Raw genomic sequence first — 13427 nt, 5'->3', positions numbered from 1 at the left:
GGTTGTAGCAGTACACATGAGTTTGCTGTGGCAAGAAATAAGTCATGTGTGGTCCTAATAGAGGACAGTTATTTTCTTATATCCACTTTATTTTGTTCTGTATTTCTCACTATCTCTGCTCTGAAACGTTTGAGGCATCAAACGTTTGAGGCTGAGAGAAAAGCAGGGGGTTCCTGCCACATGCTCTGGCTTAGGCTCTGGTATCTGTTGAGGAGTGAGTCAACAGCAGCATCTCTTCAGAAGGAATGTGTAAAATTGAGGGAGGATGAAGCAGATTAGCCAAAAAAAAAAAAATAATCAAATGCCAGAAGTGTTTGTTTGTCTTCCCTCACCCTTTGTCAGCACAGCTCAGGTTTGTATTCTAATATTTATGTAGCTAAAGGATGTTATAAAATCAGAGGTACTGTGTCGCAACACAAGGGATTTTGTTCACTCCTGTAATCCCAGTAGGAAAATGAAATGATATTTTTTTCTTTATATACTTGAGTCTTTTTAAACTTCCTTTTTTGCTATTAGTGTTGTTGGTAGCTTAATGGATTTCTTAGTTGTTGGGCTCCTCTTTCTGATATGGTATTGTTAGGCTTTGCATGCATTCAAAATGAGAGAATGTTAAAAACAGTCATTTCAATTTGAGATATCTAGAGATAATTTTTTTTATACCCACTGTGTGAAAATAACTTGAACAGTAGCAGAATTATCCATTGTAAGAGAGATGATTTTACTTGTGAATTGGGTTTAAAGATAAAATCTTTCGTACTTCCTGGGACATGGATTTCCTATTCATTGCTGTGTTAAGATTAATCAGGAGCAAGACTTTAATCCAGAGCAAAGATGATTGAATTGTCCTTAAACAGTGATGTAGAACATTACCCAGATCTCACTTTATTGAAAGCCTTTTTCAGTCTCGCAGTGCTGAAAAACCATAAGCATGAGAGCTGCTTGTGAGTACATTGCATGAAGAAGGATGCTTTTTCCTTATTTGCTGGCTCATTGGAAAGTAAAATGCTTTCTAGGTTGTTGGTTTTTTTTTTTTTGAATAAAGCTGTTAGGAGGTGTTGTATGGAATGGGTTAAATCTCTGCAGTATATTATATAGAAATTATTTTGGCATGCAATAGGAAGGGCTCACTTCACCTGCAAATGCCTCTGGTGGCTTAAAGGTCTACCATTAACTGAGCTGCTGCTGGGTTTGTGGAGTGGCCAGGATGGAAAATTAAGTATCTTAATACAGCTTTGTTTCCTCTTTGGGAACCCAGAGAAGTGCAAGCTCAGGCTCCCGCTACCCAAGCCCATCAGGCAGAATGTCCAGCAGAGCTGCAGCACAATGCACAGCTCCCCTTTGCTCCTGCCAGCCCTGACTGCTTGCTGCTGGTGCAGTGATGCTAACAACACAACTGTGCTTTTAAGAATTATTGCCTTCTGTTAATGTCCTGTTCCAGTGGGACGTGTGTAGAGCCATCAGGTTGTCCTGAATCTCCAGTTACAGCCTAGAATGGAGTAAGGATGTCATCTGGTTTTCACCCTTTCGGAGGCCCAAGGAGAGAGTGTAGGGGGAAGCATCTAATTCAGGGACTTCCAGGCTCTGACATGTAAGATTGACAGCCCCTCGGTTCATTTCAGGACTCCTACCTGAGAGCGGGCTGTGATCAATAACATTTGGGACCTGGCAATACTTATTTCAGATGCATGTACCACATTTAAAATTAAAAAAAAAAAGGAAGAGGAAAAAAAAGAAGGCAACTCACTGTTTAATGGCCTTGCTGTAGGGACACTGGCAGGCAACACACTGTTGGCAAGCTGTTCCCTGGAGTTTAGGAGCATATTCAAGGCCAGGAGATTTAGGGACTTATTAATGGCACTGCAGCTTCAGGCCCTGCTGTTAGCTGGCAGTCACTGAGCAAGCAAGAAAGGAGCTGTCGGTGCCTCATTTAAGGCCATTGGGCCCGCGTGCGTGCCCCATGCAACGTCTTTCTTCTGACTAGAATGATTTTGACCTTCTGAGTTAAACTTTCCCACTTAATGATATTTTCCTATTATTTGAGTCCTCTTCAGCTTATTTGCATGCATTACATCATGTTTCATTTAGAATTTGATGCAGTCAGAAGCCCAGGATAAAAGGCAGTGTAATAAAAGACTTCTAATCATGAAATTTTGTAGGACTGGAAGCTGCTGGGACCAGTTGTGGGCAAAAGAAATATGTTTTGTCCGCCATTGCTGTCTTCCTAGAGTAAAATGGAGGTCTCTGTCTGCTTTAGAAGAGCCAACTAAACCAGATCGTTCCCCTCCATACACATGTATTATCCCATAATAGGCTGAGACACCTCCTGCAGCATCCTCAGCAGCGACTCTGCTGCCCAGCTGGGATGTCCCACCATGTGGGGACAGCCCTTGGGCAGGGTTTTGTCTGCAGCATCCAGAGCTAAGTATAATTGCCAAGAGTTAATCCAGCTCAGTAGTTTAAAGCAAGACTGTAATCATAGTTATTGGGTTTTGTATTAAAATGCCCTTTTTTTAAGTCCTTGTTAGATTTAGCAAACTGGCTATAGAGGTAATTATGTTCCTCTTGGAGATGTGCATGAGTGGAGCAGGGCTGCACATCCTGAGGTTCCCCTTCTCTCTCAATTCTTGCTGCTTCAAGAAACAGTCATTTGCTGTAAAGCCAGGTTTGGAGCTTTGATTGAAAATGACTGTGCAAAACCCCATCAAAGCTGTGCGTGCCCCAGAGTCATTTAAAAAAAAAATAATAAATCTAAAAGGCACCTTGGAGTGCGTGAGCTCCCTGGCATGCCAGGGGCCATCGCCTGTGGTTTGCTGGTGTCCCCAGGCAGGACCCAGTAAATCTTTGTCTGCCCAAAGAGCCCAGAGAAAAAAGGGAAGAAAGGGAGACAGGATGAAATTGCGCTCTGAGGTTTGGGATGATTGTTAAGTGCTGGCCCACTGCCTGATAACTGTCACTGGTTTGCAGAAGTGAGACAGATCTGGAAGAGATGGCTGCAGCTGTATAGCTAGGAAGTTATGCTTTTAATTGCTAATTAAAGTTAGCATTTGCGTTTGGGGTTTTCCTTTTTAAAGAATGACATCATATTACACAAGAAACTGCTAGCATTGTTTATTTATAGCATGACCAAAACTGACAACTTGCTCTTGCTGCTTTGCTGGTACATCTGTATTTCACTTATTGCCTTCTTTTGCTTTCCTATCTGTTTTTTTATGACTTCTGTCCTGACAGCCCTTGTTCTTCTAGTCCTTGACTCCCCTCCCATGCAGACATACGATCCTGTAATGTTTTCCTTTTTTTTCTTTATAAACAATAGGCAGGCAGTCTAATAGTCTAAGTCCAAAGTCAAGGGAGCTTTGCAGATTCAGCTTGACAGCTCCTCTCTCTGAATTATTTAAAGGCCATAAACAAAAGAAAGCCCATCTAGAGCTTCAGGTGACTTCTGATGTAGTATTGCAGAGAATGCCTGATAGGCAAGCCCTGCTAATTTTGCCCATTTAAATCTATGGGATTTAGTAGAATAGCAAACACAATTAGAATTCAGGGGCTACCTCCTGGTATTCCTTAGCGGAGGGTAAGTTTCAGGGAGGTGAATGAGCAAGTAGAGGAGAGGGAAAGTGAAAGGTGAATGAAAGAAAAGATAATTTCTCTCTAGTAAGACTTGCGTATTGAATTTGGATTTTTTTTTTTTCCCCCCCGCTCACAATCAATGAACTTGTCTAAAGACATCCTACATTTTTCTTCTGACTTTAATATCAGTCCTGGGTGGGTTGGATTTTTTTACTTCCTTTGTTTTTAAATCTAAAATGCTTTTCAACAGCTGAATGCCCCAGTGATTTCTGATTTCTCAGGTGCATTTTTGTTGCTGGTTTCACTCATTCTTCTGGATTTGGGAGTGTTTTAGATGGATGGGATTAGGGAAGCAGGCAGCAGAGCACAATTGAGTCCTCTAGATGATGCAAAGTTCATTATTATCTTTTGAATAGTTCATCCTGCAGAACGAAGTAGTGAAGATGTCATGCTTTGCATTTATTGTACTAAAGCTATAAAGCTGTACTCTCATCATTCTTAATACCTAAGGCATAGCTGTCTTCTCTTCCCATTCCCTTCTCCCCCCAGATAAATACAGTGGAGAAAGCATCAGTAATAGGATATTAGAGAAGCAACCTCATATGTCTCATCTGTACTCTGTATGGTTTTGTTTAATGAAGTTCTTAACCTTTTATGTACAGTCAGACCTTATTAAAATTCAATTTACTGTCTTTTTCAATGCCAGCCATACAATTTGGTAATCAAAGCTGCTATTTTACAGTGTGGCCTTACTTTGTTTGAAAACTGACCTGCGAAAATGGCTTGTGGGCTTCAACGTGCAGTCTTTCAGAGATTCCAGCATCTTTCACTTTACCAATGAAAGATCACTGTCTTCCAAACAGCCTGGCAGATATGACCCAGCTCAAAGTTCAATTCAGCTCCCTTTTGTGTATGCTCATAGTAGACTTACAGAGACCATGCTGACCATGAGCCAGGACAGCTCTAAACCTGTTCTTGGCTGTGGGTGAAGAAGAGATGGTTCTGCTGGCTGGGGGAGCATGCTGAGCTCTGCTATCCCATCCTTACATGTGCTTATCCTGTAGCACAGGAACAGAAGACAGTAAACTTTTTTAACACAGCCCTGTGACCTGAATATGTGCAGGGAGAAGATTTAAGTGTAACTAGAATTTTACCTAGTTAGTATTAAAGGGTAAACTTGTGCTTCTGACATTAAATGCAGTTTTGGATATCATCAGAACCTGCTGCCTGCGGGTGTAGGCTCTAGCCACTTTTCATTGCCAATCTCAAGTTTATCAACATCTCTTCTCCTTCATAATTTTCCTGCATGCTCTGGCTAGTGAAAGTATTTGCCCACTGCACTCAGGACATTTTTGAAACGGTATTTTGGGGAGAGAAAGCTTCCTATTTCTCAAGAGTAGAGAAAGCCATGTGGTTTGGTACAACTTGCCCAGCCTTGCCTGTATTGCAGGAGGTTTCAGATATGTAGTGCTGAGCTTGATCCTGTTATAACATTAGCTGAAATGCTGAAGGGGAGCAGCAGGTTGTGAATTCTTTCAAGATGAATGGCAACTTTTGTTTTACCTTAGTCAAACATCTATTCTTTAAATCAAAGGCCTATTTCCCAAATAGGTGTATGTTATAAATAGCATTAGTATAGGTATAACTTCATTAAGCTTATAACCATGCTAATGTTAATGTTTGTGCCTTGATTTTTGTCTGCAAGAAACAATATGTTCCTTCTTTTATCTCACCAGGTCCTGGTGGTTTCACTTCTGTGGCGCACATGTACGTGTCGCTTAGAAAATACAAGAAATGTGCATATTTCCTGTAGTGGCTTGTGTAGCTGCAAGCTGGGCCACCTTGCAGGCAGGTACCCGTCCCTCTTCTGTTATTACCACCGAGCGGCTGTGGCCCTTGGGGTGGAAGCAGCCTCCACAGATGAGAGATTTTTGCTCTCCCACTGTGTCTCACTTCACCTCCCCTTACTGTAGCTCTGCTTGATACACAGATGTGTAATCCCCCACTCTCCGTGCCTGCAGCCTCGGCTGGAGATGCAGCATTTTACATATGCTGTCATTTCCCACTGCCATAGACAGCATCCTCACTGCTGACACTTAGACCCATGACTTTGTTCCTCTTGCTATTAAATATACTATTCCTGGCTTAAAGAGAAATGAAGGCTTTGATTTCTGTGGCTGCCAGACTTCTGGCCCCTCCAGTAACACAATTAGAAGGCGTGCAGATGAAACAATCATCCTCCTTTTCCAGCAATTCAGAATAGTTAATGTGTTTTGCAGATACTGAGCACTCAAGTCCTCCTACAATGTTATTCCAGGACCCATTAAAGAAATGGTCAGGATTTTAATGTATGCGCAGAACTTTCAAAGTTGGTTGGTTTGTGATACTGTAGCATCAGGGTTTGGGTTTGGTTTGGTGGTGGGATCCCACTTAGTAGTGGATGGGTATGTTCAGGGGATGTTATTACAGTTAAAGCATACAAATTAAATGTCAGAATTCAGGTTACTTTAACATGACCCTTTTTTGTATCTCTGTGTCTTAGAGGTGGAGGTGAATTTCAATAGGATGGTGCAAAGAAGCTACAGTTGGCAGCAGATCCAATTTACTAGGTGTTGTCCGAACAGACAGCAAGTGTCAGCTTCTTGCCCCAAAGAGTTGACAGCCAAGCTGTATAAAATGAACAGTAACAGAGTATGAATCCCTTATCAGTTTTAAAAAAATTGATTTCCTCAGCCTTTTCCTGAGTTCCTGCCAAAGCGCTCCCCTCTTGCTGACCCAGCCAGCCCAACTTGTCTTGGCTCCCTTCGTCATTCCTGACATCTCCTGTGATTAACCCATTCTCCTGTATTGATTTCCACCATCTGTGGTTGTAATGCATTGGTTGTTCTTCCACTTTTGCTTTGAGGAGACAGTGTCTTGGGAGGGGTTTAGTAAGGTTTTTCTTTCCAGCCTGGCCCACTAGAACTGGCCAGCATGTGTTCCCACAGCTGCAAGACCTCTTTCTCCAGAGGTTAGTTTGGGGCTTCATCTGCCCTGTCTTAAGCCTAAGGTAATTCTAATACCATAATATTAATCAAGCATTTCTCTCTCTTGCTTTAATTAGGTGAAGTTTGTGTTATTTAATCTTCTGCACACCCTGTCTCAGACTGAGAGCCGTGCAGGAACTGGTGACTTTGTGATTACTTTTGTATAAGCAACCCTTTGTACATCATTCTGCTTGAAGAAGGGAGGCTCTGCATGCTGCCACCATGAGACAGACTCTATATCAATACTCAGGTCCCTTAATCATAGAGATCCAGTTGCCAGAGATGTTGAGGAGATAAGGTGCTCTTGGTTTCAGTGAGAACTTCTGAAAATCCATCCCACTTTGAGAGGCCCGCACTTGGATTAAAGGGACTGACAGTAGGCATCATCTAGATCTGAAATGTTTCATCACACGATAATTGGGGAACCTAAAGCTTTTCCACGGCATGTAATTTGCATACAGAGTAGAATTAATGATTTTTTTAAAAAAGCAAGGCTGGACTTACCCCAGGATGGGCTGTTGTACTGAATTCTAGATGGCTGCCAGGCTCTATCAAAAAAACCATCACTGATGCTTTGAGCAAATCAATTTGGCTGTTGGCTATAGCCTTAGTCCCAGGAACCGATATCTTTCTGTATCAAATGAGGAAAGCAAACAAAACTGCTTGATCTAGAACTGTAGCTTAAGGACACAGGGGAGCATGTCCTCAAACAAAACTGCCATGGTTGTGTGGGTGCCACCATTGTCTGAGACCACTGTGAGGGTCATCTGGGTGTGGAAAGGGAGGAGAAGATAGCAGGACAGGCTCTGCATGGCCTGAAAGACTGGTTAAACTATGGGTTTGTAGCAGAGTGAGGATATTAGGACACCTGATATTTTCCAAGATTCGTAACTGTTCAGTGTGTTGTGAGCAAAGTCAGTGTCGTTCAGGAATTTCTTGCTCCCGGGAGCACGGGAGCCTGGTGTGAAACTCCCCAAGAGTTGGTTGAGTTGTTGGACCACTTGGGAGATACCAGATACTGATGTAGGTCTAGGACCTATGCCTGCTAGGTAAGTGTCCTGCATCCCATGAGCTTAGGTGTGTGCATAGGTGTAAACTGTGGGGTGGGAAGGGTTATTAAGTGTTCTTCAGGACCTTTGGCTGGGTATCATGTTGGATCCAGTGTATTCAGTGTGTCAGGCTGTTGCAATTTAGGGTTTTAGCGTGCTTGGTAGCAGTGGTATGTGCCCCTAGTCTGTTTGGGAGAGGAGCATGGCTGGAATGGATTTCTCATCAGCAAATAAGTAAATATTGCCATTCAGAAAAGAATACTTATTAGGAGACTTAAATCTCAGTGGTATTTCTCCCTGCTTTTTCTCTACAGCACCTCATTGTGAACACCTAGATTAACCTTGGGCAAATCCACTGAGTGTGGCCTCGGTTTCCCCACATGTCAAAGTGGGATAATACTTAGCTGCCTCACCAGGTCATTTGTTACACTTAATTAATGTTGTAATGTGTCTTTGGTTCCTCTGATAAAATGTGCTGTGCGAATGCTAAGTTGTTTTTACTGATTGGATTGTTAATTAAATGTGCACATGTAAATGATTTATTGGCATTAGAGAACTAAGACTTAATAATTTAAAATATTAGCCTCAAGGTGGTTGGGTCAATTTTAAGCCTGTATCATTCAGCTATTTAGAGACTGAAACTAATGGCACTGGGAGAGGAAGGGAAGCAGGAGCTGGACCAGCTGACAGCTTATTTGTGGTATTTCTGTGTGGAGACTGATTCAGTAACAGGATCTGAACTCCAGTGCCTGGCCCAGGGAAGCCACTGGCAGCATCAGTGGTGCGCTGAGCTTTGTAGAGCACAGGAGATGTGTCACCTAGCAGTGATCCCTCTTGGCCCAACTTAGAAACCATTTGTCAGCATTCGGAGGAGGAGTGTGCTCCAGTCAGCACAGCAGCTGACATGCAGTATTAGCTCTTGTGTATCAGGAAAAAGCATGCAAGGAAGGATATCTGGGGCGTGTGTGCATCTGCTAGGCTGCTGATGTGGATCACCTTCTCCTGTTGAAAGCTCCTAGCCCAGCAGTTTGTTCCCACAAAATAACATGGTATTTCAGTCTCTAACTATAAGGGTTAGAGGCTTCTACTTCTTTATTCTTCTATCCTCTTTTTTATCTAAGCAGATGTTTCTGAGGTGGATGTGGGAATGAGCTGTAGTTGACAGCCTAGGCAGGGACTAGAGGAACAGATATGTCATCCTAGCGCAGTAATGAGTTCAGGGACCTAGAAGTACAGAGAAGGCTTGTGGAAGCAGATACAGTTGGTTGACTGGATACTGGGACTAGAGAGGGAGGGTTAACCATCATCAATTCCCTTTCTGAACCCAAGGAAGATGATGTGCACAGTGGTGTTGATGCTAGCGCATTTGAGGAAAAAGGGTTGGAAAGAAAAGGAAACTATTCTTGTAAGTGGCATTTTCAAAGGTGGATTCCTGAGGAGGGGGAGGAGGAGATGGGAAGATGTACACGGTGCTGTAGAAGAGGCAGTTGAAACTCAGTCATGGAGTGCTGAAAGTAGGGTTTTGATGAGCAATGCCATGCAAGGGACAATGATCTCACAAATACAAAAGCCCTGAAGGCTATGGGACAGATGGTCTAGGAAAGATGAAAGTGTTCTTGCACAAACTAGGGAATTGCTGATTCAAGTGTGAAGAGGATTATTTCAAAGAGGGAACTGAGCAACTGAGGAGTGTTGGATACAGTTGAGCTGGAAGAGAAAGCACTGACTTGTCAAAAAGGAGAAGGAGGAAGAATAGAAGGTAAGAGGGAAGGGAGAAATGCATTATGAGCATGAAGGAAAGAGGCATAAGGGAACCAACTAAACATGAAGCAGGGCTTAAACAAATTGAAGTTTGCCCTTCATAGTACGGCAAGGAGTGTGTTATAAATTAAAGAGGACTGAGGAGGTGCAAGGTGTGGGAAAGTATGTCTTTTAGTGACTCTCAGGAGTTTGCTAGCAGCATCCACTCCTCCCCAGTGCAGCAGCTGGGAGGGGTGGTTGTTGCTGTGCTTCAGGCCTGTGTAGCACTTGCAGTAAGCTGTCTTGTAGGGTGGACTGCTTATCTAATTTGGGGTAGCTTGGACTGAAAAGGCTTTTCACATTCTACTGATTTCTGTTTACAGCTCCGATCCCTGATGGTTTGCCATTGCTCTGCACAAAATCCCAATCTAAAACTACCAGATTTTAGGTCACATTTCTGAATAATCTCATGCAGATTGGTGGCTGTTTCTTCAGATGACACATTTTGTTTCTGATGAGAGTTTGGAAGGGAGGCATAAGCAACAGCGATAGTAATGATAGCACCCCAGGGCTTGGTTTTGCAACATAACAGCACTGATGGGCAGGGCAGCATGACCTTGGCTAGGGAGAGATTAACTTCATCACCTCCAGCATGATGTAATGACTGACTGAAACAAACAATAGAAGAGAAAGGAGGAGAATGTATTAGCAGTAGGAGTGCAGGTCTTGGACTGTGCAGTTGTTAAGCAACGTATGGCATTGCGTTATGTAGATTTGTGAAACAAGTGTTTGGAGCTTTAACTATTAAGAGAATAGATGCTAAAAGCTGTTTTCACTAAACTAGTGCCTAGCCATTTCCTGTGGCTTTGCAACATTGATGCTAATGTGTCGCATGTTTATGTATACATTTTTTGTAGGCTTATTGCAAGCAATATTTATATACTGCTGCCGCTTTGTTCAAGGCCTTGGGCATATTGTTTATGGGAAGCGTCTGAAATCCCAGGATATACGGCTATAGGAACAAGTATCTTTAGAGACCTTGCACAAATAGATGGGCAGAGGAGCTCAATATTGCCACATATAGAGGAGGAGAAGACTTGCCCTTTAGGGGAGGGCGGTTAATGTCAACATAATTTGACTTTAACATATGTCTCCCTACCTTGCCTGATGGGGAGTGTGCAACAGCTGTTAGAGCTGTGTGCTTTGCTTTGTAGTAGATGCGGAATAATAAGTGTCTGACGAGTTACTCTCATCTTGAATTCTAAATAAATTAGGCATTCATCAAAACCAGTTTTGTTCCAGAATGACTAAATTAGAAACAGTTGCCTGCAATATATCAACAGTTCCTGGGGTGGGCTTTGCTGGCTGGCTCTCTTGCCTTTGCCTCTTCCCATCAGTCTTGTTGGCCTCCATTTCCGTCTTGAATTCAGAAGACTGTGTAGAAACAAGCAAATTAGTGCCTGTGAGCAACACCATACACCTGCATACTTCTGTTTTCTTCTAGCCTGGTCTTCAGTTGCCCTGTTGATCTTGTTTTCTTGAGAGCTACATGCTGAAAAGAAAGGTCATGCTAAGAAAAAATGATTTCTCACGTGGCTGAGAGATAGCTTGCTACTTATTTGAGTGTGTCATTGGAGCAAGCCTTGGACTGCTTTCCTCTGGGCACCCGTGTGCTGTGAACAGAGACCTGGGTATATGTGATAGCAAATAAGCTTCCAGTTATACAGTGCCTTCTTGTGCTGTGTTTGGTCTGAATAGGAGTAGAAAAATGTATAAAGTGTAAAATCCAAAAATGAGAAGACTCCTTTCTTCAGGGAGCAGGAAAGAGGGATATATTCATGTATTGAGAGTTGCGGTTAGAAAGTATCAGATGTGGAAATGTCAGAAAACTTGATAAAAGCATCCTTGGTACAGAGGTTAAAGTCTGGAATTGCAGAAAAACAAGGGGAGATGTTGAATTTCTTCCTGCACACGTTTCCTAGCAAGACACGCTTCGTCTTGTTCAGAAGCTGCAAACTCTGCATGATGTAGGATGATGAAAACCCTGATTTATTTGAAAGCTTCTTTCCCCTTTATAGTGTGTCCATGAATTCCTACATGAGAAGAAACTATACATGTGTGTGTGATTGTAGGCAAGTCTTTCTGTAGAAGGAGAGACAGAGGAGTGCCAGCATCTGTAAATCTGTGGGTTTCTGTGTTAAGAAAATATCTTTGTTATGCTGTGCAGGTATAGTTGTGTAGCATTTATAAACTTAAAAACCTGAAAGATTGTGTATTTGCAGCTGGATATGGAAGGAAGTATAGACAAAACCTTTTTCAGATATCTTGAGTTGTTGTGTTTTTGGGGGGCCCAGATAACCCTAAGGAGGCTTTATCTCTGTGTGTACAAAGGAATTACCTTCAGAATGAGATAAAAGTGCAGTTTCTAAGGTTTAAAAGACACAGTTTAGGCATGTGTGTTCTATTCCATGTTTAAAACCTAAAGAGTTGGGTGTTGCTGATGCTGAAATGTCTTCATATGACGTCTTCTGTATGTAAGACCTCGTTCTTTAAAGAAGTGCTCAATTTAAAGAAGTAATTAATTTCTGCTTGGGCCTGACGTTCGCAGTATAGATAATACTCCCTTAAAATTGTTCAAAAGGGGTTCATGTTAGGTGAGTATGATGGCATATAAAGTAAATTCTGGCACACAGGAAGATAGAGGGTTTGCACCACTTTAACTGTCCCATTGTGCACCCTTCATTGATAGCAATTGTATCACAAGAGTGACAAAAAGAAAAGAAAATTCCATGTGCAGCACATTGTCCTGCTGGGATGAGATCTAATCTAGCAGTTTAGCTTTTAAAAACCTTTTGATTTTTGTACGTTTGGAGGTTCATCGTGTTTGCTAGTTTAGAATTCGTAATTTTCTTTCAAAAACAAAAGCTGACTTGAGTCGTACAACAAGAAAATAATCAAGTCTCGGGGGTATTAGAGTGAAAAGCCATTAGAATCTGCTAATCACAAGATGAAGAGCAGTCAAGCAGTGGTGGTCTGTTGGGGAACCGTTTTTTGGTGTATGAAAAGACTTTGCACATGATGTCAATGGGAAAAGTTTTGGTGAAATATATCTTGCACATGGTCTGCAGCTCAGTCTTAAGAGCCAGCACTTGAGTAATAGTTGCCATCTTCAATAAGGATTGAGTAGCTTTACTTAAAGGGCTTTCTGTAGAAACAGCACTAGATTTAGTTCAACTATATACTTTTATTCTGCCTATAAATAACATAAGACAATGGCCACTTGAGTGCAAGCTTTCTCACCCGGTATATTTTCCCATTGTATCAACAACTTTGCTTAATTAGGCTCCAGTTCCTTTGAGTAAGTATTCAGGGTTCCCTGGCAGCAAGTCCGTCTGCTTGAAAGAAAATTGCTGATGAACCAGCCATTCGTTAGCAAGAATGTCTTCTAGGGTGGGAAGGTGAGAAGTTGTTAATTTAAAATAAGATCTTTAAGAATCCTAACTGTGAATCCGCAGAACAAACCTAGCTGAAAACCCAGAAAATTCACACTTACTTCAATGACGACTGCACTGGAAGTTTGAGACAAATATGCATTATTTATGCAGAAAAGGGGGGATGGCAAAGCACAAACTTCATGGCCTATAATTATTTATAATATTGAAAGTCCCAAATAAGATTTCCAGTCCATCACGTGAACATGTGCATGTGTAACTCAGATATACATCTTGCTTTACCATTGGCATCTTTATAATCCTAAGGAACAATTTCTTCAACCCATTGCATTATTGCTGGTATCTGTAGAAGGTAGGGGGGAGTGCAAAAGTAGGAAATAAGTCCATGTTGTGTCGTTTCTCCTTTAGCCCAACTTTCTTCCTTCCTCAGCCCAACTTTCTTCCTTCCTCAGCACGGGCCTTGTAGGAAACACAGTTGAATAAGTTTGATTAAAGGTTGGTTTTGTCGGGCTAACAGCATGGAGGAGTGCTGCTGCGCCTTTTATGTGTTGACTTGCATGGTCAAAGCTGTGGTTGTAAGCTACCCACTGCAA

The 13427-nt window shown here is 42.1% G+C and overlaps 1 protein-coding gene and 1 non-coding gene across 2 annotated transcripts in view; both read left to right on the top strand.

Annotated features, from left to right (window-relative positions):
- Positions 1-13427, top strand: part of COP1 (COP1 E3 ubiquitin ligase) — a 133220-nt gene that overhangs the window by 112141 nt on the left and 7652 nt on the right. The gene's annotated exons all lie outside the window — the stretch shown is intronic.
- On the top strand, positions 2158-2292 carry LOC147415893 (small Cajal body-specific RNA 3). Its single transcript, XR_015183469.1, has one exon.

The sequence above is a fragment of the Leptosomus discolor genome, chromosome 3, assembly GCF_034619465.1.
Source record: "Leptosomus discolor isolate bLepDis1 chromosome 3, bLepDis1.hap2, whole genome shotgun sequence".
In the NCBI taxonomy this organism is placed as follows: domain Eukaryota; kingdom Metazoa; phylum Chordata; class Aves; order Leptosomiformes; family Leptosomidae; genus Leptosomus; species Leptosomus discolor.
This window is presented reverse-complemented; position numbering and strand designations above follow the sequence as displayed.